General features: G+C 46.6%; 14 non-coding genes and 3 pseudogenes across 14 annotated transcripts; 3 read left to right on the forward strand and 14 right to left on the reverse strand.

Moving 5' to 3' along the window:
• Nucleotides 1-8,314: 8,314 nt before the first annotated feature.
• On the reverse strand, nt 8,315-8,478 carry LOC135031974 (U1 spliceosomal RNA). Its single transcript, XR_010227547.1, has one exon. It is a non-coding gene; the product is annotated as a U1 spliceosomal RNA (small nuclear RNA).
• Nucleotides 8,479-9,149: 671 nt separating this feature from the next.
• LOC135032046 (U1 spliceosomal RNA) lies at nt 9,150-9,312 on the reverse strand. Its single transcript, XR_010227605.1, has one exon. It is a non-coding gene; the product is annotated as a U1 spliceosomal RNA (small nuclear RNA).
• Nucleotides 9,313-9,464: 152 nt separating this feature from the next.
• Nucleotides 9,465-9,628, reverse strand: LOC135032120 (U1 spliceosomal RNA). Its single transcript, XR_010227676.1, has one exon. It is a non-coding gene; the product is annotated as a U1 spliceosomal RNA (small nuclear RNA).
• A 668-nt stretch (nt 9,629-10,296) lies between these two features.
• On the reverse strand, nt 10,297-10,460 carry LOC135032019 (U1 spliceosomal RNA). The gene has a single exon (XR_010227586.1). It is a non-coding gene; the product is annotated as a U1 spliceosomal RNA (small nuclear RNA).
• A 152-nt stretch (nt 10,461-10,612) lies between these two features.
• LOC135032102 (U1 spliceosomal RNA) lies at nt 10,613-10,776 on the reverse strand. Its single transcript, XR_010227658.1, has one exon. It is a non-coding gene; the product is annotated as a U1 spliceosomal RNA (small nuclear RNA).
• Nucleotides 10,777-11,446: 670 nt separating this feature from the next.
• Nucleotides 11,447-11,609, reverse strand: LOC135032035 (U1 spliceosomal RNA). Its single transcript, XR_010227598.1, has one exon. It is a non-coding gene; the product is annotated as a U1 spliceosomal RNA (small nuclear RNA).
• Nucleotides 11,610-11,757: 148 nt separating this feature from the next.
• On the reverse strand, nt 11,758-11,921 carry LOC135032097 (U1 spliceosomal RNA). Its single transcript, XR_010227653.1, has one exon. It is a non-coding gene; the product is annotated as a U1 spliceosomal RNA (small nuclear RNA).
• Nucleotides 11,922-12,623: 702 nt separating this feature from the next.
• LOC135032030 (U1 spliceosomal RNA) lies at nt 12,624-12,758 on the reverse strand (annotated as a pseudogene).
• A 152-nt stretch (nt 12,759-12,910) lies between these two features.
• Nucleotides 12,911-13,074, reverse strand: LOC135032116 (U1 spliceosomal RNA). Its single transcript, XR_010227672.1, has one exon. It is a non-coding gene; the product is annotated as a U1 spliceosomal RNA (small nuclear RNA).
• Nucleotides 13,075-15,435: 2,361 nt separating this feature from the next.
• On the forward strand, nt 15,436-15,591 carry LOC135032050 (U1 spliceosomal RNA). Its single transcript, XR_010227607.1, has one exon. It is a non-coding gene; the product is annotated as a U1 spliceosomal RNA (small nuclear RNA).
• A 674-nt stretch (nt 15,592-16,265) lies between these two features.
• On the forward strand, nt 16,266-16,429 carry LOC135031982 (U1 spliceosomal RNA). Its single transcript, XR_010227555.1, has one exon. It is a non-coding gene; the product is annotated as a U1 spliceosomal RNA (small nuclear RNA).
• Nucleotides 16,430-16,581: 152 nt separating this feature from the next.
• LOC135032029 (U1 spliceosomal RNA) lies at nt 16,582-16,744 on the forward strand. The gene has a single exon (XR_010227595.1). It is a non-coding gene; the product is annotated as a U1 spliceosomal RNA (small nuclear RNA).
• A 3,303-nt stretch (nt 16,745-20,047) lies between these two features.
• LOC135032106 (U1 spliceosomal RNA) lies at nt 20,048-20,211 on the reverse strand. The gene has a single exon (XR_010227662.1). It is a non-coding gene; the product is annotated as a U1 spliceosomal RNA (small nuclear RNA).
• Nucleotides 20,212-20,903: 692 nt separating this feature from the next.
• On the reverse strand, nt 20,904-21,045 carry LOC135032023 (U1 spliceosomal RNA; annotated as a pseudogene).
• A 152-nt stretch (nt 21,046-21,197) lies between these two features.
• Nucleotides 21,198-21,361, reverse strand: LOC135032071 (U1 spliceosomal RNA). The gene has a single exon (XR_010227628.1). It is a non-coding gene; the product is annotated as a U1 spliceosomal RNA (small nuclear RNA).
• A 692-nt stretch (nt 21,362-22,053) lies between these two features.
• On the reverse strand, nt 22,054-22,195 carry LOC135032005 (U1 spliceosomal RNA; annotated as a pseudogene).
• A 152-nt stretch (nt 22,196-22,347) lies between these two features.
• LOC135032090 (U1 spliceosomal RNA) lies at nt 22,348-22,511 on the reverse strand. Its single transcript, XR_010227646.1, has one exon. It is a non-coding gene; the product is annotated as a U1 spliceosomal RNA (small nuclear RNA).
• Between the last annotated feature and the right edge of the window lie 1,974 nt (nt 22,512-24,485).

Below are 24,485 nucleotides of genomic sequence, written 5' to 3' on the forward strand. Positions count from 1 at the left end.
TGTCTTTCGTTTGGGAGAAAAATGCAAAGGTACAATACAGCTTTTCCTTGCCGATATCTCTCTTTTGCAAAGAGATAGGCATTGGAAAATTCAGGGCTATAACGTGTAGATGAAGCACTAACAGGAGGCTTTAAAATTTTCATTCTAGTGTCCTTCGTTTGGGAGAAAACTGCAAAGGTACAATACAGCTTTTCCTTGCCGATATCTCTCTTTTGCAAAGAGATAGGCATTGGTAAATTCAGGGCTATAACGTGTAGATGAAGCACTAATAGGAGGCTTTAAAATTTTCATTCTAGTGTCCTTCGTTTGGGAGAAAAATGCAAAGGTACAATACAGCTTTTCCTTGCCGATATCTCTCTTTTGCAAAGAGATAGGCATTGGAAAATTCAGGGCTATAACGTGTAGATGAAGCACTAACAGGAGGCTTTAAAATTTTCATTCTAGTGTATTTCGTTTGGGAGAAAAATGCAAAGGTACAATACCGCTTTTCCTTGCCGATATCTCTCTTTTGCAAAGAGCTAGGCATTGGAAAATTCAGGTCTATAACGTGTAGATGAAGCACTAATAGGAGGCTTTAAAATGTTCAATCTAGTGTCCTTCGTTTGGGAGAAAAATGCAAAGGTACAATACAGCTTTTCCTTGCCAATATCTCTCTTTTGCAAAGAGCTAGGCATTGGAAAATTCAGGGCTATAACGTGTAGATGAAGCACTAACAGGAGGCTTTAAAATTTTCATTCTAGTGTCTTTCGTTTGGGAGAAAAATGCAAAAGTACAATGCTGCTTTTCCTTGCCAATATCTCTCTTTTGCAAAGAGATAAGCATTGGAAAATTCAGGGCTATAACGTGTAGATGAAGCACTAACAGGAGGCTTTAAAATTTTCATTCTAGTGTCTTTCGTTTGGGAGAAAAATGCAAAGGTACAATACAGCATTTCCTTGCCGATATCTCTCTTTTGCAAAGAGATAGGCATTGGAAAATTCAGGGCTATAACGTGTAGATGAAGCACTAACAGGAGGCTTTAAAATTTTCATTCTAGTGTCTTTCGTTTGGGAGAAAAATGCAAAGGTACAATACAGCTTTTCCTTGCCGATATCTCTCTTTTGCAAAGAGATAGGCATTGGTAAATTCAGGGCTATAACGTGTAGATGAAGCACTAATAGGAGGCTTTAAAATTTTCATTCTAGTGTCTTTCGTTTGGGAGAAAAATGCAAAGGTACAATACAGCTTTTCCTTGCCGATATCTCTCTTTTGCAAAGAGATAGGCATTGGAAAATTCAGGGCTATAACGTGTAGATGAAGCACTAACAGGAGGCTTTAAAATTTTCATTCTAGTGTCCTTCGTTTGGGAGAAAACTGCAAAGGTACAATACAGCTTTTCCTTGCCGATATCTCTCTTTTGCAAAGAGATAGGCATTGGTAAATTCAGGGCTATAACGTGTAGATGAAGCACTAATAGGAGGCTTTAAAATTTTCATTCTAGTGTCCTTCGTTTGGGAGAAAAATGCAAAGGTACAATACAGCTTTTCCTTGCCGATATCTCTCTTTTGCAAAGAGATAGGCATTGGAAAATTCAGGGCTATAACGTGTAGATGAAGCACTAACAGGAGGCTTTAAAATTTTCATTCTAATGTATTTCGTTTGGGAGAAAAATGCAAAGGTACAATACCGCTTTTCCTTGCCGATATCTCTCTTTTGCAAAGAGCTAGGCATTGGAAAATTCAGGGCTATAACGTGTAGATGAAGCACTAATAGGAGGCTTTAAAATTTTCATTCTAGTGTCCTTCGTTTGGGAGAAAAATGCAAAGGTACAATACAGCTTTTCCTTGCCGATATCTCTCTTTTGCAAAGAGATAGGCATTGGAAAATTCAGGGCTATAACGTGTAGATGAAGCACTAACAGGAGGCTTTAAAATTTTCATTCTAGTGTATTTCGTTTGGGAGAAAAATGCAAAGGTACAATACCGCTTTTCCTTGCCGATATCTCTCTTTTGCAAAGAGCTAGGCATTGGAAAATTCAGGGCTATAACGTGTAGATGAAGCACTAATAGGAGGCTTAAAAATTTTCAATCTAGTGTCCTTCGTTTGGGAGAAAAATGCAAAGGTACAATACAGCTTTTCCTTGCCAATATCTCTCTTTTGCAAAGAGCTAGGCATTGGAAAATTCAGGGCTATAACGTGTAGATGAAGCACTAACAGGAGGCTTTAAAATTTTCATTCTAGTGTCTTTCGTTTGGGAGAAAAATGCAAAAGTACAATGCTGCTTTTCCTTGCCGATATCTCTCTTTTGCAAAGAGATAAGCATTGGAAAATTCAGGGCTATAACGTGTAGATGAAGCACTAACAGGAGGCTTTAAAATTTTCATTCTAGTGTCTTTCGTTTGGGAGAAAAATGCAAAGGTACAATACAGCTTTTCCTTGCCAATATCTCTCTTTTGCAAAGAGCTAGGCATTGGAAAATGCAGGGCTATAACGTGTAGATGAAGCACTAACAGGAGGCTTTACAATTTTCATTCTAGTGTCTTTCGTTTGGGAGAAAAATGCAAAGGTACAATGCTGCTTTTCCTTGCCGATATCTCTCTTTTGCAAAGAGATAGGCATTGGAAAATGCAGGGCTATAACGTGTAGATGAAGCACTAACAGGAGGCTTTAAAATTTTCATTCTAGTGTCCTTCGTTTGGGAGAAAAATGCAAAAGTACAATACAGCTTTTCCTTGCCAATATCTCTCTTTTGCAAAGAGCTAGGCATTGGAAAATTCAGGGCTATACCGTGTAGATGAAGCACTAACAGGAGGCTTTTAAATTTTCATTCTAGTGTCCTTCGTTTGGTAGAAAAATGCAAAGGTACAATACAGCTTTTCCTTGCCGATATCTCTCTTTTGCAAAGAGCTAGGCATTGGAAAATTCAGGGCTATAACGTGTAGATGAAGCACTAACAGGAGGCTTTAAAATTTTCATTCTAGTGTCTTTCGTTTGGGAGAAAAATGCAAAGGTACAATACAGCTTTTCCTTGCCGATATCTCTCTTTTGCAAAGAGATAGGCATTGGAAAATTCTGGGCTATAACGTGTAGATGAAGCACTAACAGGAGGCTTTAAAATTTTCATTCTAGTGTCCTTCGTTTGGGAGAAAAATGCAAAGGTACAATACAGCTTTTCCTTGCCGATATCTCTCTTTTGCAAAGAAATAGGCATTGGAAAATTCAGGGCTATAACGTGTAGATGAAGCACTAATAGGAGGCTTTAAAATTTTCATTCTAGTGTCCTTCGTTTGGGAGAAAAATGCAAAGGTACAATAAAGCTTTTCCTTGCCGATATCTCTCTTTTGCAAATAAATAGGCATTGGAAAATTCAGGGCTATAACGTGTAGATGAAGCACTAACAGGAGGCTTTAAAATTTTCATTCTAGTGTCTTTCGTTTGGGAGAAAAATGCAAAGGTACAATACAGCTTTTCCTTGCCGATATCTCTCTTTTGCAAAGAGCTAGGCATTGGAAAATTCAGGGCTATAACGTGTAGATGAAGCACTAACAGTAGGCTTTAAAATTTTCATTCCCAATGGGGATGGCTTCCCGGGAGGTAACCCCTATTGAGTGAAGGGAGTATATAGGATACGACCCAGTGGTACCTGACGACATAGATACTAACAGCTATTTAATAACATTACGCTAGAAAGTGATTATTAGCAACATATATATCTATATAAACAACCCCGCCAGGGTTGTGCCTTCAAAAATAATCACACACGGACACGCTTTTTAAACCTTTTTTTCACATCTCTTTATTCTTCTTATGCACATGTATGTTAGTTCTGTGATTTTAACCTTTATGTTTCACTGCAGTTTGGGATAATAATATTAATATTTATCCAATTTTAATACATACTTAATAAAGGTTATATTTTATGATTCATTCATTCTGTCCAGTGCGTCAACAGTGCAGATTTCTTCTTGTTTTTTCTCCCAAATTCTATAACAATGACAGTAAATGTTGTTTCTTTTCAAACAGAACTTTCTTGACCATGCTACTTGCTTGAAAGATCTGGGAGCACATGGAAAACAGTACAAACCATGCAGTATCACAAGAGCCTTTATTTGATCTTTCATGAAGATAGAGCAGAATTGAGGACACGTCAACAATTTCTGCCGAAGGTGGTTCATCTTTCCACATGGTGCCTTTGGCCACTGACACCTTCGTTGAGTCAAAGTCTCTGGCTGTGGTCAGAACTTTGAAAATTTATGTCACCAGAACGGTTCAGATTAGGAAAACAGAGGCTCTGTTTGTCCTGTATGCTCCCAACAGGATTGGGTGTCCTGCTTCCATGTAGACCATTATGCGCTGGATCTGTGGTAAGATTCAGCATGCTCATTCCATGGCAGGATTGCCGTTACTGAATTAGGTGAAGACCCATTCTACTAGAAAGGTGGGTTCATCCTGGGCAGCTGGTCGGGGAGTCTCGGCATTGCAACTTTGCCGAGCAGCTATTTAGTAAACACTTTTGCTAAGTTTTACAAGTTTGATACCTTGGCTGATGATAACCTCAAGTTGGGTCATTCGGTGCTGCAGAGTCGTACGCACTCTCCCACCCGTTCAAGAGCTTTGGTATAACCCCATGGTTCTTAATGTGACCCCAGCATCCTCTAGGTCGTATGAGAAAATAGGATTTTAATACCTACCGGTAAATCCTTTTCTCTTAGTCCGTAGAGGATGCTGGGCACCCGTCCCAGTCCATACTGTGTCTGCAGTTATTACTTGTGGTTATACACATGTTATGTTATGGTTCTGGTCAGCTTTTTGCTGCAATTGTTCATGCCGTTGGCTTGTGTTCTGTTGAATGCCACGTTCTGCGGCATGCTTAAGGTGTGAGCTGGTAAGATGCTCACCTTAGTTTAACAATAAATCCTTTCCTCGAAATGTCCGTCTCCCTGGGCACAGTTCCTATAACTGGAGTCTGGAGGAGGGGCATAGAGGGAGGAGCCAGTTCACACCCTTTGAAAGTCTTAAAGTGCCCATGTCTCTTGCGGATCCCGTCTATACCCCATGGTTCTTAATGTGACCCCAGCATCCTCTACGGACTAAGAGAAAAGGATGCCCTTGCGCACTATCCTGACTTCTCCTCCCGTCTGCTTACTTTGTGCCTTCCAACGCACAATGCGAACTACAGGTGGTGCTGCAGGGCCCACACCCTTTTACTTGCCTTACAGAACAGCTCTGGAGCTGTTACAGTGCCCAGCTGCTGCAAGAAATCAGCTTGAATGCTTCAGGGGATGGGGCATGGCCAACATGAGCCCCACACCAAAGGAGGGTGGGGGTGTTTAATGCGAACTAGGGGTCATCCAAGCACCGCAAAAGGCCGCCATGCCCTGCATGCCCCTTTTCTCTTTTCATATGCAGATGAGGGTTCCAGCCAACTTTGGCCCACATCTTGGATGACATCACCGTATGCAAATCCGTCTTCTGCAGACCTTCCCCCAGGAATGCTTGTACTAGTTGTTGCATATGGTTTGATATTTGATGGTGCTTCAATATTAGGCAGCCTTCCACCCTCCCATGTTCATCTGAACAGATGTGGTCTCCCTGCAGTTGTTGTCCCCAGACGAGAGTTCCCTTGTGCGTCCTCAGTTGAATCTCCTTAACTTGACGGGGGAGGGGCTGCCCGAGCAGCCACCCTCCCCAGCCCTATCCCAACTCATACTTATTTTGCATATGAGATCTCTTGATCATGAAGATTGTTCTCACAGGGTGAGGTTCATCCATTATATTTTAAAATAGGAAGGTACAAATTACATATTTGAATTGCATCTATGTGCTGGATTCAAATGTCCCCCCCCCCTTCCTTTCTCAATTGTGCCCGTCAGCAGCTATTCTAAGGTTGCTGCCAATGGGTGTGACACATTAATTTCTTCTGTGGGGTACACTGGACTCCACAAGGATTCACATTGGGGTGTAGAGTAGGATCTTGATCTGAGGCACCAACCGGCTCAAAGCTTTTGACTGTTCCCAAGATGCTCAGCGCATCCTCCTCTATAACCCCGCTTCCATGAACAGGGAGCTCAGTTTGTAGTTGGTGCCTTCAGTAGCAGGCCACTTAACAGGGGCCTGCCTCAGGCAGCCTATTCTTAGCTATTAATTTTGACAAGAAAAGAAGAACTTGTTTTATGAGAATCTACAAGGGCTGCAGCAGGCTAGGTCTAATAGACATCTTTACTGCAGCTTCATCACTCCCAGCGGCGCTGTATACTCCCGTGCCCTGGTTGCTGGGTCACTGCAGCGGAGGCTCCAGTTTCTTCCTAAGGTCAGTCACACACACACCGCCCTTCCGGATCACGAGGCCGCTGATGAAGGGGAGCGTGGCCGTAGGGGGTGGACCGTGTGCGCACTGGCGTGGACACTGATTACTGGGCAGCCGCTCCACTAGCCACCAGGTACAGTTAAGGAGCACAGGTCTGGGAGTTCTACTCCTATATTAACCCAATTTTGTACTGCCCGCAGCGCATTGTGATAGGTAATAGGGCCTGATTCAGGTTGGAATGCAATCACAATAAGCGATCCAACTGCAAAAATTGCTAACAGCATACGCATGTGCCTGCATTTTCTGCGGCACCCCGCAGAGAATGCGATCGCCTCTGCCTGTCAATCGGGGCGGGGGGGGGAGAGGGGGGTCAGCAACACTCCATTTCCAAGTCAGGGATGAAGCGGTGCGGGGGCAAGGCTTCAAAATGGGGTCTGCAACGGAGGAGACACAGGGGGCGTGGTCACAGCGGCTGTATGACATCACATTCAGCCGCTGTGATCACAAAAATGGTGGCGGCTTCCTGCGCGCACATACAGTTTGCACCAGCAGGAGGCTACACCATTTTTTATGATCACGCTGAACTGCAGTGCGACTGCAATTACAGCATGGTCAAGAATGGAGGCGTCATGCTGGGTGGCCATGCCCTGTCACTGTGCAGGAGCCAGCACCGCACACACACTAGTCCCCGGGTGCAGCCCCCAACCCCCGGGACACCCGGAGCAACAAAATGTAGATTCAGGCCACCAGGCCACGCCCCTACCTATGAAACCATGCCTCCTTTTTACCATTGCGCTGCTTATCTGCGCGCACTGCATTACAATCTCCTTCGCCACCTCTCTGGGTGTCACCAGTGATAGTGACACCTCTGCCATGCTTGTAGCAGCTGGTCCTAAGATCTACGCCTCAAGCCCTGAGTGTTTGCCCTTGTGACTTGTTGATCATCATAGCGAAGCAGATGCTTACAGAAAACTGCAGGGGCTTAGATTGAAAATAAAAAAATTGATGGGTATAAGGTAGAGAGGAGCGGGTTCGGTTCTCCGAGAACCGAATTCCCGACGAACTCCATGTGGTTTACACTGGTCCGAGGCAGGCTCGGTTGTTCCCGCCTGACTCGGAAAACCTGAACAAGGGAAAATGTCATCATCCCGCTGTCGGATTCTCTCGAGATTCGGATTCCATATAAAGAGCTGCGCGTTGCCGCCATTTTTACTCGTGCATTGAAGAGAGAGCGGAGAGGACGTGGCTATGTTCTCTCAGTGGAAATCTCAATATCAGTGCTCAGTATCAGTGGTTACTTATTGCTGCTCAGTAATACTAGTAGTGTGTCTCTCCTGCTCAGTGTCAGTTCTCAGTAGTATCCTCATCAGTGCTCAGTATCACTGCTCATTGTCTTGTGCTGCATTGTGGTGCTCAGCATACTACAGTACATTACTAATAGTCCAGTGCTGCATCTTGCTGCTCAGTGTCAGTTCTAGTATCCTCATCAGTGCTCACTATCACTGCTCATTACATTGTGGTGTTCTGTATACTACAGTAACATAGTAATATAGTAACATATAGTAACATAGTTTTTGAGGTTGAATAGAGGCAAATTGCCCATCGTGTTCAACCTGTTTTAAGTTGTGATGATTCTACATACTTGCTGAATAATGTTTTATGACTAGTTAGCTACTATAACTCATGTTACCCCCGGATTAACCATGTTGATATTTTAAGTATTATAACCTTGGATAGCTTTTTCATTCAGAAATGTATCCATTACTTTTTTAAATCCAATTACAGAGTCCGCCATTACCACCTTCCCTGGCAGGGAATTCCACATCCTGATTGCCCTAACAGTGAACATCATAGTATCTCACCTGGCAGGTAAGTAGGAGTTGGGCTAGAGCTGTGGAGGATTGCTGCTCGGGCACCCCCTGTCAAGTGAAGGAGATCCAACTGAGGCAGCACAAGGGAACTCTCGAAAGAAGAACAAGGCTAGAGGAAGATCTGAGACAAAGAAATCTGACTTTTACCAGAGCTGACCAGAGGAAAGCACAAACGCAGTCCCCCACTACCACAAATAATGCAGTCGAGTTTCCCACATTTGGGGAAATCACAGGGGTCAGCATACCCAGAGTGCAATGAATGAACCTCACCCTGGGAGAACAATCTTCATGACCATGGTATCTCCTATGCAAAATAAGTATGATTTGGGATAGGGCTGGGGAGGGCCGCTGCTCAGGCACATCTCTGTCAAGTAAAGGAGATTCAACTGAGGCAACACAAGGGAACTCTCATCTGGGGACAACAACTGCAGGGAGAACACATATTTTCAGATGAACATGGGAGGGCAGAAGGCTGCCTAACACTGAAGCACCCCCAAACAACAAACCAAATGCAACTACTAGTGCAAGCATTCCTGGGGGAAGGCCTGCAGCAGATGGATTTGCATATGGTGATGTCATCCAAGCAGTGGGTCAAAGTTGGCTTCAACCCTCGTCTGCACATGAAAATAAAAAAGGGGTGTGCAGGGCATGGCGGCCTTTTGCGGCGCTTGGATGACCCCTAGTTTGCATTAAACACCTCCACCTTCCTTCGGTGTGGGGCTCATGTTGGCTATGCCCCAGCCCCTGAAGCATTCAAGCTGATTTCTTGCAGCAGCTGGGCACTGTAACAGCTCCAGAGCTGCTCTGTAAAGCAAGTAAAAGGGTGTGGGCCCTGCAGCACTACCTGTAGTTTGCATTGTGCGTTGGAAGGCACAAAGTAAGCAGACGGGAGAAGTCAGGATAGTGCACAAGGGCATAGAAGGGAGCGGCTCAAGAAAAGAGAAGTGGAAACAGACAGCAAACTAGGCTGGAGAGAGACCTGAGACAAAGAGATCTGAATTATACGAGAGCCGACCAGAGGAAACACAAATTATGTAATCAAGTGTCCCACATTTGGCGAAATCGTAGGAGCAGCACACCCAGAGTGCATTGGGTGAGCCTTGCCCTGGGAGAAGCACCTTCCTGATCATAGTATCTCACCTGGCAGGTAAGTAGGAGTTGGGCTAGAGCTGGGGAGGGTCGCTGTTCGGGCACCCCCCTGTCAAGTGAAGGAGATCCAACTGAGGCAGCACAAGGAAACTCTCGAAAAAAGAACAAGGCTAGAGGAAGATCTGAGACAAAGAAATCTGACTTTTACCAGAGCTGACCAGAGGAAAGCACAAACACAGTCCCCCACTACCACAAATAATGCAGTCGAGTTTCCCACATTTGGGGAAATGACAGGGGTCAGCATACCCAGAATGCAATGAATGAACCTCACCCTGGGAGAACAATCTTCATGACAATGGTATCTCCTATGCAAAATAAGTATGATTTGGGATAGGGCTGGGGAGGGCCGCTGCTCAGGCACATCTCTGTCAAGTAAAGGAGATTCAACTGAGGCAGCACAAGGGAACTCTCATCTGGGGACAACAACTGCAGGGAGAACACATATTTTCAGATGAACATGGGAGAGCAGAAGGCTGCCTAATACTGAAGCACCCCCAAACAACAAACCAAATGCAACAACTAGTACAAGCATTCCTGGGAAAAGGTCTGCAGAAGACGGATTTGCATACGGTGATGTCATCCAAGCAGTGGGCCAAAGTTGGCTGGAACCCTCATCTGCATATGAAAAGAGAAAAGGGGTATGCAGGGCATGGCGGCCTTTTGCGGCGCTTGGATGACCCTTAGTTCGCATTAAACACCTCCACCCTCCGTCGGTGTGGGGCTCATGTTGGCTATGCCCCAGCCCCTGAAGCATTCAAGCTGATTTCTTGCAGCAGCTGGGCACTGTAACAGCTCCAGAGCTGCTCTGTAAGGCAAGTAAAAGGGTGTTGGCCCTGCAGCACTACCTGTAGTTTGCATTGTGCGTTGGAAGGCACAAAGTAAGCAGACAGGAGAAGTCAGGAGAGTGCACAAGGGCAAGGGCAGGGGCTCAAGAAAAGAGAAGTGGAAAAAGACAGCAAACTAGGCTGGAGAGAGACCTGAGACAAAGAGATCTGAATTATACGAGTAGCCGACCAGAGGAAACACAAATTATGTAGTCAAGTGTCCCACATTTGGGGAAATCGTAGGAGCAGCACACCCAGAGTGCAATGGGTGAGCCTTGCCCTGGGAGAAGCACCTTCCTGATCATAGTATCTCACCTGGCAGGTAAGTAGGAGTTGGGCTAGAGCTGGGGAGGGTCGCTGCTCGGGCACCCCCCTGTCAAGTGAAGGAAATCCAACTGAGGCAGCACAAGGAAACTCTCAAAAAAAGAACAAGGCTAGAGGAAGATCTGAGACAAAGAAATCTGACTTTTACCAGAGCTGACCAGAGGAAAGCACAAACACAGTCCCCCACTACCACAAATAATGCAGTCGAGTTTCCCACATTTGGGGAAATCACAGGGGTCAGCATACCCAGAATGCAATGAATGAACCTCACCCTGGAAGAACAATCTTCATGACCATGGTATCTCCTATGCAAAATAAGTATGATTTGGGATAGGGCTGGGGAGGGCCGCTGCTCAGGCACATCTCTGTCAAGTAAAGGAGATTCAACTGAGGCAGCACAAGAGAACTCTCATCTGGGGACAACAACTGCAGGGAGAACACATATTTTCAGATGAACATGGGAGAGCAGAAGGCTGCCTAATACTGAAGCACCCCAAACAACAAACCAAATGCAACAACTAGTACAAGCATTCCTGGGGGAAGGTCTGCAGAAGACGTATTTGCATACGGTGATGTCATCCAAGCAGTGGGCCAAAGTTGGCTGGAACCCTCATCTGCATATGAAAAGAGAAAAGGGGTATGCAGGGCATGGCGGCCTTTTGCGGCGCTTGGATGACCCTTAGTTCGCATTAAACACCTCCACCCTCCGTCGGTGTGGGGCTCATGTTGGCTATGCCCCAGCCCCTGAAGCATTCAAGCTGATTTCTTGCAGCAGCTGGGCACTGTAACAGCTCCAGAGCTGCTCTGAAAGGCAAGTAAAAGGGTGTGGGCCCTGCAGCACTACCTGCAGTTTGCATTGTGCGTTGGAAGGCACAAAGTAAGCAGACAGGAGAAGTCAGGAGAGTGCACAAGGGCATAGAAGGCAGCGGCTCAAGAAAAGAGAAGTGGAAACAGACAGCAAACTAGGCTGGAGAGAGACCTGAGACAAAGAGATCTGAATTATACGAGAGCCGACCAGGGGAAACGCAAATTATGCAGTCAAGTTTCCCACATTTGGGGAAATCGCAGGAGCAGCACACCCAGAGTGCAATGGGTGAGCCTTGCCCTGGGAGAAGCACCTTCATGATCATAGTATCTCACCTGGCAGTTATGTAGGAGTTGGGCTAGAGCTGGGGAGGGTCGCTGCTCGGGTACCCCCCTGTCAAGTGAAGGAGATCAAACTGAGGCAGCACAATGGAACTCTCGAAGAACAAGGCTAGAGGAAGATCTGAGACAAAGAAATCTGACTTTTACCAGAGCTGACCAGAGGAAAACACAAACACAGTCCCCCACTACCACAAATAATGCAGTTGAGTTTCCCACATTTGGGGAAATCACAGGGGTCAGCATACCCAGAATGCAATGAATGAACCTCACCCTGGGAGAACAATCTTTATGACCATGGTATCTCCTATGCAAAATAAGTATGATTTGGGATAGGGCTGGGGAGGGCCGCTGCTCAGGCACATCTCTGTCAAGTAAAGGAGATTCAACTGAGGCAGCACAAGGGAACTCTCATCTGGGGACAACAACTGCCGGGAGAACACATATTTTCAGATGAACATGGGAGGGCAGAAGGCTGCCTAATACTGAAGCACCCCCAAACAACAAACCAAATGCAGCAACTAGTACAAGCATTCCTGGGGGAAGGTCTGCAGAAGACGGATTTGCATACAGTGATGTCATCCAAGCAGTGGGCCAAAGTTGGCTGGAACCCTCATCTGCATATGAAAAGAGAAAAGGGGTATGCAGGGCATGGCGGCCTTTTGCGGCGCTTGGATGACCCTTAGTTCGCATTAAACACCCCCACCCTACTTCGGTGTGGGGCTCATGTTGGCCATGCCCCAGCCCCTGAAGCATTCAAGCTGATTTCTTGCAGCAGCTTGGCACTGTAACAGCTCCAGAGCTGCTCTGTAAGGCAAGTAAAAGGGTGTGGGCCCTGCAGCACTACCTGTAGTTTGCATTGTGCATCGGAAGGCACAAAGTAAGCAGACAGGAGGAGAAGTCAGGATAGTGCACAAGGGTATAGAAGGGAGGGGCTCAAGAAAAAAGAAGTGGAAACAGACAGCAAACTAGGCTGGAGAGAGACCTGAGACAAAGAGATCTGAATTATATGAGAGCCGACTAGGGGAAACACAAATTATGCAATCAAGTTTCCCATATTTGGGGAAATCGCAGGGGCAGCACACCCAGAGTGCAATGGGTGAGCCTTGCCCTGGGAGAAGCAACTTCATGATCATAGTATCTCACCTGGCAGGTAAGTAGGAGTTGGGCTAGAGCTGGGGAGGGTCGCTGCTCGGGCACCCCCCTGTCAAGTGAAGGAGATCCAACTGAGGCAGCACAAGGGAACTCTTGAAAGAAGAACAAGGCTAGAGGAAGATCTGAGACAAAGAAATCTGACTTTTACCAGAGCTGACCAGAGGAAAGCACAAACACAGTCCCCCACTACCACAAATAATGCAGTTGAGTTTCCCACATTTGGGGAAATCACAGAGGTCAGCATACCCAGAACGCAATGAATGAACCTAACCCTGGGAGAACAATCTTCATGACCATGGTATCTCCTATGCAAAATAAGTATGATTTGGGATAGGGCTGGGGAGGGCCGCTGCTCAGGCACATCTCTGTCAAGTAAAGGAGATTCAACTGAGGCAGCACAAGGGAACTCTCATCTGGGGACAACAACTGCAGGGAGAACACATATTTTCAGATGAACATGGGAGGGCAGAAGGCTGCCTAATACTGAAGCACCCCCAAACAACAAACCAAATGCAACAACTAGTGCAAGCATTCCTGGGGGAAGGCCTGCCGCAGATGGATTTGCATATGGTGATGTCATCCAAGCAGTGGGTCAAAGTTGGCTTCAACCCTCGTCTGCATATGAAAAGAGAAAAGGGGCATGCAGGGCATGGCGGCCTTTTGCGGCGCTTGGCTGACCCCTAGTTTGCATTAAACACCTCCACCCTCCGTCGGTGTGGGGCTCATGTTGGCTATGCCCCAGCCCCTGAAGCATTCAAGCTGATTTCTTGCTGCAGCTGGGCACTGTAACAGCTCCAGAGCTGCTCTGTAAGGCAAGTAAAAGGGTGTGGGCCCTGCAGCACTACCTGTAGTTTGCATTGTGCGTTGGAAGGCACAAAGTAAGCAGACAGGAGAAGTCTGGAGAGTGCACAAGGGCATAGAAGGCAGCGGCTCAAGAAAAGAGAAGTGGAAACAGACAGCAAACTAGGCTGGAGAGAGACCTGAGACAAAGAGATCTGAATTATACGAGAGCCGACCAGGGGAAACACAAATTATGCAGTCAAGTTTCCCACAGGAGTATATAGGATACGACCCAGTGGTACCTGATGACATAGATACTAACAGCTATTTAATAACATTACGCTAGAAAGTGATTATTAGCAACATATATATCTATATAAACAACCTCGCCAGGGTTGTGCCTTCAAAAATAATCACACACGGACACGCTTTTTAAACCTTTTTTTCACATCTCTTTATTCTTCTTATGCACATGTATGTTAGTTCTGTGATTTTAACCTTTATGTTTCACTGCAGTTTGGGATAATAATATTAATATTTATCCAATTTTAATACATACTTAATAAAGGTTATATTTTATGATTCATTCATTCTGTCCAGTGCGTCAACAGTGCAGATTTCTTCTTGTTTTTTCTCCCAAATTCTATAACAATGACAGTAAATGTTGTTTCTTTTCAAACAGAACTTTCTTGACCATGCTTCTTGCTTGAAAGATCTGGGAGCACATGGAAAACAGTACAAACCATGCAGTATCACAAGAGCCTTTATTTGATATTTCATGAAGATAGAGCAGAATTGAGGACACGTCAACTATTTCTGCCGAAGGTGGTTCATCTTTCCACATGGTGCCTTTGGCCACTGACACCTTCGTTGAGTCAAAGTCTCTGGCTGTGGTCAGAACTTTGAAAATTTATGTCACCAGAACGGTTCAGATTAGGAAAACAGAGGCTCTGTTTGTCCTGTATGCTCCCAACAGGATTGGGTGTCCTGCTTCCATGTAGACAATTATGCGCTGGATCTGTGGTAAGATTCAGCATGCTCATTCCACGGCAGGATTGCCGTTACTGAATTAGGTGAAGACCCATTCTACTAGAAAGGTGGGTTCATCCTGGGCAGCTGGTCGGGGAGTCTCGGCATTGCAACTTTGCCGAGCAGCTATTTAGTAAACACTTTTGCTAAGTTTTACAAGTTTTAGAGTAAAGGAGATTCAACTGAGGCAGCACAAGGGAACTCTCATCTGGGGACAACAACTGCAGTGAGAACACATATTTTCAGATGAACATGGGAGGGCAGAAGGCTGCCTAATACTGAAGCACCCCCAAACAACAAACCAAATGCAACAACTAGTACAAGCATTCCTGGGGGAAGGTCTGCAGAAGACGGATATGCATATAGTGATGTCATCCAAGCAGTGGGCCAAAGTTGGCTGGAACCCTCATCTGCATATGAAAAGAGAAAAGGGGTATGCAGGGCATGGCGGCCTTTTGCGGCGCTTGGATGACCCTTAGTTCGCATTAAACACCCCCACCCTCCTTCGGTGTGGGGCTCATGTTGGCCATGCCCCAGCCCCTGAAGCATTCAAGCTGATTTCTTGCAGCAGCTTGGCACTGTAACAGCTCCAGAGCTGCTCTGTAAGGCAAGTAAAAGGGTGTGGGCCCTGCAGCACTACCTGTAGTTTGCATTGTGCATTGGAAGGCACAAAGTAAGCAGACAGGAGGAGAAGTCAGGATAGTCCACAAGGGTATAGAAGGGAGGGGCTCAAGAAAAAAGAAGTGGAAACAGACAGCAAACTAGGCTGGAGAGAGACCTGAGACAAAGAGATCTGAATTATATGAGAGCCGACCAGGGGAAACACAAATTATGCAGTCAAGTTTCCCACATTTGGGGAAATCGCAGGGGCAGCACACCCAGGTGAGATACTATAATCAGGAAGGTGCTTCTCCCAGGGCAAGGCTCACCCATTGCACACTGGGTGTGCTGCTCCTACGATTTCCCCAAATGTGGGACACTTGACTGCATAATTTGTGTTTCCTCTGGTCGGCTCTCGTATAATTCAGATCTCTTTGTCTCAGGTCTCTCTCCAGCCTAGTTTGCTCTCTGTTTCCACTTCTTTTTTCTTGAGCCCCTCCCTTCTATACCCTTGTGCACTATCCTGACTTCTCCTCCCGTCTGCTTACTTTGTGCCTTCCAATGCACAATGCAAACTACAGGTAGTGCTGCAGGGCCCACACCCTTTTACTTGCCTTACAGAGCAGCTCTGGAGCTGTTACAGTGCCCAGCTGCTGCAAGAAATCAGCTTGAATGCTTCATGGGATGGGGCATGGCCAACATGAGCCCCACACCAAAGGAGGGTGGGGGTGTTTAATGCGATCTAGGGGTCATCCAAGCACCGCAAAAGGCCGCCATGCCCTGCACGCCCCTTTTCTCTTTTCATATGCAGATGAGGGTTGAAGCCAACTTTGACCCACTGCTTGGAAAACATCACCATATGCAAATCCATCTGCTGCAGGCCTTCCCCCAGGAATGCTTGCACTAGTTGTTGCATTTGGTTTGTTGTTTGGGGGTGCTTCAGTATTAGGCAGCCTTCTGCCCTCCCATGTTCATCTGAAAATATGTGTTCTCCCTGCAGTTGTTGTCCCCATATGAGAGTTCCCTTGTGCTGCCTCAGTTGAATCTCCTTTACTTGACAGAGATGTGCCTGAGCAGCGGCCCTCCCCAGCCCTATCCCAAATCATACTTATTTTGCATAGGAGACACCATGGTCATGAAAATTGTTCACCCAGGGTGAGGTTCATTCATTGCATTCTGGGTATGCTGACCCCTGTGATTTACCCAAATGTGGGAAACTCGCCTGCATTATTTGTGGTAGTTGGGGACTGTGTTTGTGTTTTCCGCTGGTCAGCTCTGGTAAAAGTCAGATTTCTTTGTCTCAGATCTTCCTCTAGCCTTGTTCTTCTTTCGAGAGTTCCATTGTGCTGCCTCAGTTGGATCTTCTTCACTTGACAGGGGGGTGCCCGAGCAGCGACCCTCCCCAGCTCTAGCCCAACTCCTACTTACCTGCCAGGTGAGATACTATGATCTTGAAGGTGCTTCTCCCAGGGCAAGGCTCAACCATTGCACTCTGGGTGTGCTGCCCCTGCGATTTCCCCAAATATGGGAAACTTGACTGCATAATTTGTGTTTCCCCTGGTCGGCTCTCGTATAATTCAGATCTCTTTGTCTCAGGTCTCTCTCCAGCCTAGTTTGCTGTCTGTTTCCACTTCTCTTTTCTTGAGCCGCTCCCTTCTATGCCCTTGCGCACTATCCTGACTTCTCCCGTCTGCTTACTTTGTGCCTTCCAACGCACAATGCGAACTACAGGTAGTGCTGCAGGGCCCACACCCTTTTATTTGCCTTACAGAGCAGCTCTGGAGCTGTTACAGTGCCCAGCTGCTGCAAGAAATCAGCTTGAATGCTTCAGGGGCTGGGGCATAGCCAACATGAGCCCCACACCGAAGGAGGGTGGAGGTGTTTAATGCGAACTAGGGGTCATCCAAGCGCCGCAAAAGGCCGCCATGCCCTGCATAACCCTTTTCTCTTTTCATATGCAGATGAGGGTTCCAGCCAACTTTGGCCCACTGCTTGGATGACATCACCGTATGCAAATTCGTCTCCTGCAGACCTTCCCCCAGGAATGCTTGTACTAGTTATTGCATATGGTTTGATATTTGATGGTGCTTCAGTATTAGGCAGCCTTCCGCCCTCCCATGTTCATCTGAAAAAATGTGGTCTCCCTGCAGTTGTTGTCCCCAGACGAGAGTTCCCTTGTGCTTCCTCAGTTGAATCTCCTTAACTTGACGGGGGAGGGGCTTGCCCGAGCAGCCACCCTCCCCAGCCCTATCCCAACTCATACTTATTTTGCATATGAGATCTCTATATCATGAAGATTGTTATCACAGGGTGAAGTTCATCCATTATATTTTAAAATAGGAAGGTTCAAATTACATATTTGAATTGCATCTATGTGCTGGATTCAAATGTCCCCCCCCCTTCCTTTCTCAATTGTGCCCGTCAGCAGCTATTCTAAGGTTGCTGCCAATGGGTGTGACACATTAATTTCTTCTGTGGGGTACACTGGACTCCACAAGGATTCACATTGGGGTGTAGAGTAGGATCTTGATCTGAGGCACCAACCGGCTCAAAGCTTTTGACTGTTCCCAAGATGCTCAGCGCATTCTCCTCTATAACCCCGCTTCCATGAACAGGGAGCTCAGTTTGTAGTTGGTGCCTTCAGTAGCAGGCCACTTAACAGGGGCCTGCCTCAGGCAGCCTATTCTTAGCTATTAATTTTGACAAGAAAATAAGAACTTTTTTTATGAGAATCTACAAGCGCTGCAGCAGGCTAGGTCTAATAGACATCTTTACTGCAGCTTCATCACTCCCAGCGGCGCTGTATACTCCCGTGCCCTGGTTGCTGGGTCACTGCAGCGGAGGCTCCGGTTTCTTCCTAAGGTCAGTCACACACGCACCGCCCTTCCGGATCACGAGGCCGCTGATGAAGGGGAGCGTGGCCGTAGGGGGTGGACCGTGTGCGCACTGGCGTGGACACTGATTACTGGGCAGCCGCTCCACGAGCCACCAGGTACAGTTAAGGAGCACAGGTCTGGGGTTTTTTCTCCCATATTAAACCAATTTTGTACTGCCCGCAGCGCACTGTGATAGGTAATAGGGCCTGATTCAGGTTGGATTGCAATCACAGTAAGCGATCCAACTGCAAAAATTGCTAAGAGCATACGCATGTGCCTGCATTTTCTGCGGCACCCCGCAGAGAATGCGATCGCCTCTGCCTGTCAATCGGGGCAGGGGGGGAGAGGGGGGTCAGCAACACTCCATTTCCAAGTCAGGGATGGAGCGGTGCGGGGGCAAGGCTTCAAAATGGGGTCTGCAACGGAGGAGACACAGGGGGCGTGGTCACAGCGGCTGTATGACATCACATTCAGCCGCTGTGATCACAAAAATGGTGGCGGCTTCCTGCGCGCACATACAGTCTGCACCAGCAGGAGGCTACACCATTTTTTATGATCACGCTGAACTGCAGTGCGACTGCAATTACAGATTGGTCAAGAAGGGAGGCGTCATGCTGGGTGGCCATGTCCTGTCACTGTGCAGGAGCCAGCACCGCTCACAGACTAGTCCCCGGGTGCAGCCCCCAACCCCCGGGACACCCGGAGCAACAAAATGTAGATTCAGGCCACCAGGCCACGCCCCTACCTATGAAACCATGCCTCCTTTTTACCATTGCGCTGCTTATCTGCGCGCACTGCATTACAATCTCCTTCGCCACCTCTCTGGGTGTCACCAGTGATAGTGACACCTCTGCCATGCTTGTAGCAGCTGGTCCTAAGATCTACGCCTCAAGCCCTGAGTGTTTGCCCTTGTGACTTGTTGATCATCATAGCGAAGCAGATGCTTACAGAAAACTGCAGGGGCTTAGATTGAAAATAAAAAAATATATGGGTATAAGGTAGAGAGGAGCGGGTTCGGTTCTCCGAGAACCGAATTCCCCACGAACTCCACGTGGTTTACACTGGTCCGAGGCAGGCTCGGTTGTTCCCGCCTGACTCGGAAAACCTGAACAAGGGAAAATGTCATCATCCCGCTGTCGGATTCTCGCGAGATTCGGATTTCATATAAAGAGCTGCGCGTTGCCGCCATTTTTACTCGTGCATTGAAGAGGGAGCGGAGAGGACGTGGCTATGTTCTCTCAGTGGAAATCTCAATATCAGTGCTCAGTATCAGTGGTTACTTATTGCTGCTCAGTAATACTAGTAGTGTGTCTCTCCTGCTCAGTGTCAGTTCTCAGTAGTATCCTCATCAGTGCTCAGTATCACTGCTCATTGTCTTGTGCTGCATTGTGGTGCTCAGCATACTACAGTACATTACTAATAGTCCAGTGCTGCATCTTGCTGCTCAGTGTCAGTTCTAGTATCCTCATCAGTGCTCACTATCACTGCTCATTACATTGTGGTGTTCTGTATACTACAGTAACATAGTAATATAGTAACATATAGTAATATAGTTTTTGAGGTTGAAAAGAGGCAAATTGCCCATCGTGTTCAACCTGTTTTAAGTTGTGATGATTCTACATACTTGCTGAATAATGTTTTATGACTAGTTAACTACTACAACTCATGTTACCCCCGGATTAACCATGTTGATAATTTAAGTATTATAACCTTGGATAGCTTTTTCATTCAGAAATGTATCCATTCCTTTTTTAAATCCAATTACAGAGTCCGCCATTACCACCTTCCCTGGCAGGGAATTCCACATCCTGATTGCCCTAACAGTGAAGATCATAGTATCTCACCTGGCAGGTAAGTAGGAGTTGGGCTAGAGCTGTGGAGGATTGCTGCTTGGGCACCCCCTGTCAAGTGAAGGAGATCCAACTGAGGCAGCACAAGGGAACTCTCGAAAGAAGAACAAGGCTAGAGGAAGATCTGAGACAAAGAAATCTGACTTTTACCAGAGCTGACCAGAGGAAAGCACAAACACAGTCCCCCACTACCACAAATAATGCAGTCGAGTTTCCCACATTTGGGGAAATCACAGGGGTCAGCATACCCAGAATGCAATGAATGAACCTCACCCTGGGAGAACAATCTTCATGACCAAGGTATCTCCTATGCAAAATAAGTATGATTTGGGATAGGGCTGGGGAGGGCCGCTGCTCAGGCACATCTCTGTCAAGTAAAGGAGATTCAACTGAGGCAGCACAAGGGAACTCTCATCTGGGGACAACAACTGCAGGGAGAACACATATTTTCAGATGAACATGGGAGGGCAGAAGGCTGCCTAAAACTGAAGCACCCCCAAACAACGAACCAAATGCAACTACTAGTGCAAGCATTCCTGGGGGAAGGCCTGCAGCAGATGGATTTGCATATGGTGATGTCATCCAAGCAGTGGGTCAAAGTTGGCTTCAACCCTCGTCTGCATATGAAAAGAAAAAAGGGGTGTGCAGGGCATGGTGGCCTTTTGCGGCGCTTGGATGACCCCTAGTTCGCATTAAACACCTCCACCCTCCTTCGGTGTGGGGCTCATGTTGGCTATGCCCCAGCCCCTGAAGCATTCAAGCTGATTTCTTGCAGCAGCTGGGCACTGTAACAGCTCCAGAGCTGCTCTGTAAAGCAAGTAAAAGGGTGTGGGCCCTGCAGCACTACCTGTAGTTTGCATTGTGCGTTGGAAGGCACAAAGTAAGCAGATGGGAGAAGTCAGGATAGTGCACAAGGGTATAGAAGGGAGGGGCTCAAGAAAAAAGAAGTGGAAACAGACAGCAAACTAGGCTGGAGAGAGACCTGAGACAAAGAGATCTGAATTATATGAGAGCCGACCAGGGGAAACACAAATTATGCAGTCAAGTTTCCCACATTTGGGGAAATCGCAGGGGCAGCACAGCCAGAGTGCAATGGGTGAGCCTTGCCCTGGGAGAAGCATCTTCATGATCATAGTATCTCACCTGGCAGGTAAGTAGGAGTTGGGCTAGAGCTGGGGAGGGTCGCTGCTCGGGCACCCCCCTGTCAAGTGAAGGAGATCCAACTGAGGCAGCACAAGGGAACTCTCGAAAGAAGAACAAGGCTAGAGGAAGATCTGAGACAAAGAAATCTGACTTTTACCAGAGCTGACCAGAGGAAAGCACAAACACAGTCCCCCACTACCACAAATAATGCAGTTGAGTTTCCCACATTTGGGGAAATCACAGGGGTCAGCATACCCAGAATGCAATGAATGAACCTAACCCTGGGAGAACAATCTTCATGACCATGGTATCTCCTATGCAAAATAAGTATGATTTGGGATAGGGCTGGGGAGGGCCGCTGCTCAGGCACATCTCTGTCAAGTAAAGGAGATTCAACTGAGGCAGCACAAGGGAACTCTCATCTGGGGACAACAACTGCAGGGAGAACACATATTTTCAGATGAACATGGGAGGGCAGAAGGCTGCCTAATACTGAAGCACCCCCAAACAACAAACCAAATGCAACAACTAGTGCAAGCATTCCTGGGGGAAGGCCTGCAGCAGATGGATTTGAATATGGTGATGTCATCCAAGCAGTGGGTCAAAGTTGGCTTCAACCCTCGTCTGCATATGAAAAGAATAAAGGGGTGTGCAGGGCATGGCGGCCTTTTGCGGCGCTTGGATGACCCCTAGTTCGCATTAAACACCTCCACCCTCCTTCGGTGTGGGGCTCATGTTGGCTATGCCCCAGCCCCTGAAGCATTCAAGCTGATTTCTTGCAGCAGCTGGGCACTGTAACAGCTCCAGAGCTGCTCTGTAAAGCAAGTAAAAGGGTGTGGGCCCTGCAGCACTACCTGTAGTTTGTATTGTGCGTTGGAAGGCACAAAGTAAGCAGACGGGAGAAGTCAGGATAGTGCACAAGGGTATAGAAGGGAGGGGCTCAAGAAAAAAGAAGTGGAAACAGACAGCAAACTAGGCTGGAGAGAGACCTGAGACAAAGAGATCTGAATTATATGAGAGCCGACCAGGGGAAACACAAATTATGCAGTCAAGTTTCCCACATTTGGGGAAATCGCAGGGGCAGCACACCCAGAGTGCAATGGGTGAGCCTTGCCCTGGGAGAAGCATCTTCATGATCATAGTATCTCACCTGGCAGGTAAGTAGGAGTTGGGCTAGAGCTGGGGAGGGTCGCTGCTCGGGCACCCCCCTGTCAAGTGAAGGAGATCCAACTGAGGCAGCACAAGGGAACTCTCGAAAGAAGAACAAGGCTAGAGGAAGATCTGAGACAAAGAAATCTGACTTTTACCAGAGCTGACCAGAGGAAAGCACAAACACAGTCCCCCACTACCACAAATAATGCAGTTGAGTTTCCCACATTTGGGGAAATCACAGGGGTCAGCATACCCAGAATGCAATGAATTAACCTAACCCTGGGAGAACAATCTTCATGACCATGGTATCTCCTATGCAAAATAAGTATGATTTGGGATAGGGCTGGGGAGGGCCGCTGCTCAGGCACATCTCTGTCAAGTAAAGGAGATTCAACTGAGGCAGCACAAGGGAACTCTCATCTGGGGACAACAACTGCAGGGAGAACACATATTTTCAGATGAACATGGGAGGGCAGAAGGCTGCCTAATACTGAAGCACCCCCAAACAACAAACCAAATGCAACAACTAGTGCAAGCATTCCTGGGGGAAGGCCTGCCGCAGATGGATTTGCATATGGTGATGTCATCCAAGCAGTGGGTCAAAGTTGGTTCAAACACCTTTGCAAAGTTCTATAAGTTTGATACCCTGGCTGAGGAGGACCTCCTGTTTGCTCAATCGGTGCTGCAAAGTCATCCGCACTCTCCTGCCCGTTTGGGAGCTTTGGTATAATCCCCATGGTCCTTACGGAGTCCCCAGCATCCTCTAGGACGTAAGAGAAAATAAGATTTTAAACCTACCGGTAAATCTTTTTCTCGTAGTCCGTAGAGGATGCTGGGTGCCCGTCCCAAGTGCGGTCTACTTCTGCAAGACTTGTATATAGTTATTGCTTACATAAGGGTTATATGTTAGTTTTCATCGGTCTTGGACTGATGCTATGTTGTTTTCATACTGTTAACTGGGTAGTATATCACAAGTTATACGGTGTGATTGGTGTGGCTGGTATGAATCTTGACCTTGGATTAACAAAAATCCTTTCCTCGTACTGTCCGTCTCCTCTGGGCACAGTTTCTCTAACTGAGGTATGGAGGAGGGGCATAGAGGGAGGAGCCAGTGCACACCCAGATCTAAAGTCTTTCTTAAAGTGCCCATGTCTGCTGCGGAGCCCGTCTATCCCCCATGGTCCTTACGGAGTCCCCATCATCCTCTACGGACTACGAGAAAAAAAAATTACCGGTAGGTTTAAAATGTTATTTTTTTCTCTGCAACCCACTGCTAAATTGTGCTTCCTAGCTGTTTTTTATAAAATCACTTAATTAAATCTAACTCTGATTACGTCAGAGAAGGCCAGGTACCCTACACCATAAGAGGGGGTTTGAAATTTTGACTTGTCTACTTAAAGATCACCAAAATCTGATGACAAGGTCAATTACATCCCTGGGTGGGATTGAACCACCAACCTTTTGGTTAATAGCCCATGTAAGTGCAAGAAATCCTGAAGCACTCACTCATCATGGGAAAGTACCAATGTGTTTCTTACAAAAATTCTCCAGATTATTGACTTTTTAAAGTTTTTCTAGGAAACGTTCTAGATGAATGCTTATTAGCCTTTGTCAGTATTGACTTTCGCAAGGTGTCTCTGTGGCGCAATCGGTTAGCATGTTTGGCTATTAACCAAAAGGTTGGTGGTTCAATCCCACCCAGGGATGTAATTGACCTTGTAATCAGATTTTGGTGATCTTTAAGTAGACAAGTCAAAATTTCAAAAACCCCCCTTATGGTGTAGGGTACCTGGCCTTCTCTGATGTAATCAGAGTTAGATTTGATTAAGTGATTTTATAAAAAAAACAGCTAGGAAGCACAATTTAGCAGTGAGTTGCAGAGAAAAAAAATTATGCTGGCAGAAAAGTCCAATTGAGTGATTAAACAGCTCTTCATTTTCTGATTTTATGTTTATGCTAACAAATTTGCTCTCTGAAAAGTGTCCACAAAGCCAAGTCTCTGATTAACACCTTTGTAGGAATGGTTTTTCACCTATTACTGAATTAAACTTGCTTCATTGGAAAGGCATCAAAGATGCATCCTCATTTCAATGTCTACTGAAATAATACAGGTTGACACCAGGAAACGTCACTGCATCCTTGCTGCTTCCTCATGGGGAAGTCTGTTTAATGTGAAAACAAGGTGATATCTAATCAGCACACAGGTAAGGAATTAAGAAAATCTTTCTTTATGGGTGAAGATGTTTCTCACAAATTGTTGTCCCAATGCATCATTGAAATTCAAGATGGAAGATGATTTTCAT

The sequence above is a fragment of the Pseudophryne corroboree genome, unplaced genomic scaffold (genome assembly GCF_028390025.1).
Source record: "Pseudophryne corroboree isolate aPseCor3 unplaced genomic scaffold, aPseCor3.hap2 scaffold_539, whole genome shotgun sequence".
Classification (NCBI taxonomy): Eukaryota; Metazoa; Chordata; class Amphibia; order Anura; family Myobatrachidae; genus Pseudophryne; species Pseudophryne corroboree.